Source organism: Sycon ciliatum, chromosome 13 (genome assembly GCF_964019385.1).
Source record: "Sycon ciliatum chromosome 13, ocSycCili1.1, whole genome shotgun sequence".
Taxonomy (NCBI): Eukaryota; Metazoa; Porifera; class Calcarea; order Leucosolenida; family Sycettidae; genus Sycon; species Sycon ciliatum.
In genome coordinates this window covers 5,220,743-5,226,298 of record NC_088655.1, presented here as the reverse complement: position 1 = coordinate 5,226,298, position 5,556 = coordinate 5,220,743, and the positions used below count along the sequence as shown (strand labels likewise).

The window sequence follows — 5,556 nt, the reverse complement described above, 5'->3', positions numbered from 1 at the left end:
CGATCTACAAACATGTACCACTTAGCTGCAGACCTCGCAACAATGAAGGCAAGAACGAACAAGCCCACAAACAATAAAATAAATCGTACCTTCTTCACGACATCGCCTCCACTGCTCCAGGTCCATACGACCAGCAATACTCCTCCAAATCCTTCCCGACACAGCAGCAGATGGCTGAACATGTTTACTCAAAAGAAGATTATGTTGGTGCTACTGGTTGCGAGACGAACACCCCAGAAGCAGTGGAACCCGGTTCAGGAAAAAAGGAGTTGGCCAGAGTGGACGCTCAAAAGACAAACAACAATGTCAATGACAAAGACTGTTGTCGACGACAAGCGCAAAGTATAGTCACAACAAGATCGTTTCTTCTTTGTCGTCTCCCGATCGCGATCCAGCTAGCCGAAAATCTGCATTTCAAAAACACGAGGTGTAGCAGAAAACTGTTTGGCGTGCATGCGCGTGCGCGTTCCCAGCTACGTAGTAGTTTGGTTCGTGATGGCGCTTCAATCACGCGCAGATCACGCCGATCACATGACATCGACCAAATATCACCATGGCGATCACAGCCATGATCTCGAAGTACAGCGGCACCAGAAAAGTGTCCTTATTCTACCTGAGAAGGGAATGGGGCTGTTAAGTGTGACGTCACGGCTCCTTCGATACGCATAGCAACGGAGAGCACTGGGGACAAACAAAAGTCGCGTCCTCTGGATGGAATCAGATGTCAAGGGCAACAGCATCTAAATGAGTGGAGAGACAGCAGTTTTTCTTTGCTTTTTCTTCAAGCGATTGTTGTCGATCTTTGCTCCTTGTTCTTTCCTCTACAAAACTCCTGTAGTCGTCGAGTGCCTTCATGATGGCTGTGAAATTGGCTGCCCACAGTAAAACTCGGTGTTTGAGAGTGCTTTGAAGATGTTTCGCGTCCTGATGGATCAAAGTATGAGCGCTCCTTGTGGATTCGATTATAATTATAGGTGAGTTGTTCAAGAAATCTGTGTATTCTTTCTGTCTCTGCCCTCACGCTGGCACAATATCAGCCTCTATATCCATGACAGCTCGCACCTCCCGTAAACTGCATGACTTAGATATATTTTCGCCCTCCGTGGTGATTGAAGTCCCATGGAAGAATTTATTATGTTCAGAATGATGTCCTAAGAATATAAAATAAAATAATTCTAGGGAATTGTCATAGGGTATTTTTGGAAGGATGGAGACAGAGAGAGACAGAGAGAGAGAGAGCACTGTTTGAAGTGTTTGTCTCACTGTAATTACTCCAGATTATTGAATGTTGTATGATCTACTCTATATTTTCCACAATGGTTTTTCTTGATTTGCGGGATCTCTTCTTTTGCTGTTTGCGTGTTTACAGGAAGTGGCTGTCTGGTGTAACTGCACCAGATCCTGGGGAAATTAAGTCAGATGCAGAGGCAGGGTCGTCCAGTGATGCAACACTGCCGTTCTGTGTGCAACGTTACCGCTAATGGAGAGGTTCCGCATAACGTAATTACGTTAGTAAAAAACGTAGTCGATCTACGGAAAGTCTTACGTAAACTGCATGCGGATCTGGGTTCCGCCATACGGAGTTTTCAAATCACGTAGCTGCCCTTGGCAACTCCGAACGCGGCAGTGTACGACCAGATCGACCTGGGGAGAGAGTCATAAATTTGTACCCCAATCCACTTACGGACCAGCTACGTTATCAGAGCCCTATCTACGTACTCTCCGTAGACAACTTTCCGTAAGTGGAGTGCAAACTCGCGAATTCACGGGTTTTTCCCACCCACTAACGTAAAGTTGCTCAACTTTACGTAGTGCGGAACCTCTCTAATACCCCCGGCGAAAACACAAAAAAGACAAACACGTGAATAGACTACAGTATTGACCGTTCTGCTAATAAATGCATGACTGCTCCGACAGTCAATAATCGAAACACAGAGCACCAGCATGATGTTTTCATATTGGGAACCACACAATAGCTCAATTCTCAAGCCCAAAAATTGCTGAATACAAATACAGAGCGACGCAACAAGGGATCATCCGGCAACCAAACAAACCTGGGTCTAATGCACTGAATAGTCCTGAAATACGCAGGCCAGAAAAAAACAGTGCAAGCACATAATGTTACAAGGTACATGCATTGCAGAACAAAGTGTAACCACAGATACACAGGGTTATAGCTGCACACTTGTGCATGTGCTCGCTCAGCCCAAGAACACACGATCATGATGATAGAAACAATCCGGGGGAAACACGCTAACACCGAAGTAAGCATCAACACGTAAATAGTGCAGCTCTGAAAAAATTACATAGACATGAACATTGGTGTGTCGAGTAGTATCAGGCTTGAATAATCATTCAACCAAGACTTCATCAGGTCCCAGACGCTGAGATCGCCCGCCGAATGTGAAGTGCATCTAGCCTTGAACCTGTCGCGCAGGGCACACATATATGGCAAAATGACATCCACTCTGATTATTTCCAGAGGCCAATCATGACAGAACACAGAAATGAAACCACGGGCTCAACCAAGTAAACGCAAAGGAAGTTAGTCAAAATAATCCATGCAGTGCTCTTTTAATTGCAGCGCTGATTGCAGTGTTGCGTTATAGCCCGATACCCGCTGAGCACAGACACAACTCCATTCGTCAGGGGCAAGACATACTCTTTTGGAATAAAGTCATAAAGTACAGCGTTCCAATGACATTACGGACACCTCGTGCAAATGCATGGTCTGTTCATCTGGCCGACTCGGCCACGCATGAGAGTGTGTGCATGTACATGTGCGCGCGCACACACACACACACACACACACACCATGTATTCGGTGCGTATGGTGTACCAGCTGCGGGACAATGAAGATGGAATCATTATCATGATGTTACATGTACATCTACAGTGTATGTTTGAGTGTAAAGTAAATTTTATTTTATTGCACATTTCTTCGACACAACTAATTACTTACTTCACATGTTCGCATTTCTCATAATCGATCCACCTGCACTCCGTATCAGTCGAGGAAAAATTCTCCCAGATATAGACTAGTCACCACAGCCATGTGATGACATTGGGATGGGCCCCAAGCACGATTGCACTCTCTAGTTACAATAAATTTGGCCAGATTATCTGTGAAGACAAAATGCAATGCATAGCGGCAATCGACGGATGAAGAGAGAGTTTGTAAATAGTAAATACCCATATCTTTCCACTTGTTCAGGAGCTTACCTTTTGGAGTTCACATCGTTTACACGATCTCTCATGCTGTCTTGCACCTTGGTTTTGTTGACCATGGATACGCCAACCCAGAAAACATTCTACAGGAGCTACTAATGCAGAGCGTTTTTCACGCTCGATCTCGGCGATCTACCTTGTCACGCCAATAAAATCCTCCGTGACACTGGCTACAGTCACAAGAGACGTCTCAGTAAGGTAATGAGCACGACAACATCGTCGAGATAAAGGACAAAGAGAAAACAAAACACTCACTGAAAACAGCAAAGAAGAAACGAAGAAATGTACACGATTCCTATATGTTGCCACTGACAACTGTTTCGGTGGAGACGACGCTACTTTTGTTTGTCCCCAGTGGGGATCGTTGTTATGCGTATCGAAGGAACTGTGACGTCATCACTTAACAGCCCCATAGGGGTTGTGCAAAATTGCAAAAGAGACCATGGTGGACAGCCTGTGGATTCGCGCTACGTATACAGCATGAATGAGATGAGCTTTTACACTGCACACAAAGCGGTTCAGCTGATGGTGTAAGCAAATAGCCTCTATACTGAGGCCAAGCACAGCTGAAGGAAAGTTGTCTGCGGTGGACGAAAGTGCAAGAATGCAGATCTACCGACTTCGGCAGGTCCTTGATTCGCAGTCTGTTTATCCTATGTCTTTGCCATTTTGTTGAAACGGCTCAGCTTTTGGCTACCCGCACACTAAAATCCCACAGCTCTATCGCTTTCTGACTTCTACTAGCCTACTTTGAAGTACAAGAAACAAATGAACACCTATATGTAGATTGAAAGGTGAAGACATCTACCCGTATTAGGAATGTAACAAACATTCGAATACCGTATTTCCCGAATGTAAGTTGCACCTTTTTACACTGAACTTCAAGGGCAAAGAAGACTTACAATGGAGTGTGACTTTTTTACTTATGTGAATGTATCGAAACAATTTGGCTCAGACCTGAAAATGGGTTGCGACTTATAATAGAGGAAATACAGTATTCAATTATTCGAATTTATTCAATCTAAAAAGTGCTCCCAACATTACTTGAATAGACAATTCAAATTTGAAGGTTTGAAGACCACTGCATCTGTGGCATGATCGTGCTAAGATATACTCAAACGGCAAACATGACACTTCAAAGTACATGTTAGGCTTATAATTATATCACTAGACAAGGACGGAATGGCGCGGCATTGTTGCCACAGCAACCCGAATGGGTTAACGAATCAATGATGATGATGACATCACTAATAATTAATACAGCATTGACAGTCATGGGTGACAGCCATGGGTGGCAGTCATGGCCAGTGCAACTCCAGCTTACCTGGGAGATGGTACCCTCTCGAGGAGCATGGCGACATCACAGTGCGGTGTGTGCGGAAACATGTCCAAAGTGACTGTTTTGAGTGGCCTGGAGCCCATTGTATTGATTGCCCTGTTGAGATGTTTGCATAGGCTGTGTACATGGACAAACATTGTATTGATTGCCCTGTTGGGATGTTTGCATAGGCTGTGTACATGGACAAACATTGTATTGATTGCCCTGTTGGGATGTTTGCATAGGCTTTGTACATGGACAAACATTGTATTGATTGCCCTGTTGGGATGTTTGCATAGGCTGTGTACATGGACAAACCTTGTATTGATTGCCCTGTTGGGATGTTTGCATAGGCTGTGTACATGGACAAACATTGTATTGATTGCCCTGTTGGGATGTTTGCATAGGCTGTGTACATGGACAAACATTGTATTGATTGCCCTGTTGGGATGTTTGCATAGGCTGTGTACATGGACAAACCTTGTATTGATTGCCCTGTTGGGATGTTTGCATAGGCTGTGTACATGGACAAACATTGTATTGATTGCCCTGTTGGGATGTTTGCATAGGCTGTGTACATGGACAAACATTGTATTGATTGCCCTGTTGGGATGTTTGCATAGGCTGTCTACATGGACAAACAGAACAAGCAACGCGCTATACACTGCACTGTAAAGTCAACAAATATTCGCATATTCGCCGCATATTAATATTTATTTACAAGAGAGAGATTGGAAGCTTTGTTACAACTCTGAGTTCCAGGTATTACTACGATCATCAGGCAAGTTTCTTGTGTACAAGGCTCTGCCCTACATGGGTATTGAGTATTGAGCACTCTTCGGACAGTGAAGCACACCACTTGACTGCATATTTATTTATTTATTTTGGGCTATTTTTGGCCTAGGCATTTGCTGGAAGTAAAGTGCTGACTAACTTGACTTCCAGCACACATCAGAAGATGCTTGCATTGTGCAAAGCCAGTACAGTAAGCATGCAACACCGCAAGGATA

General features: G+C 44.3%; 1 long non-coding RNA gene across 1 annotated transcript; it reads right to left on the bottom strand.

Annotated features, from left to right (window-relative positions):
- Positions 1-2,141: 2,141 nt before the first annotated feature.
- LOC135829778 (uncharacterized) lies at positions 2,142-3,499 on the bottom strand. The gene is made up of 3 exons (XR_010555917.1): positions 3,223-3,499; positions 2,963-3,123; positions 2,142-2,426 (listed from the first exon to the last, which is right to left on the bottom strand). It is a non-coding gene; the product is annotated as an uncharacterized LOC135829778 (long non-coding RNA).
- Positions 3,500-5,556: the final 2,057 nt, after the last annotated feature.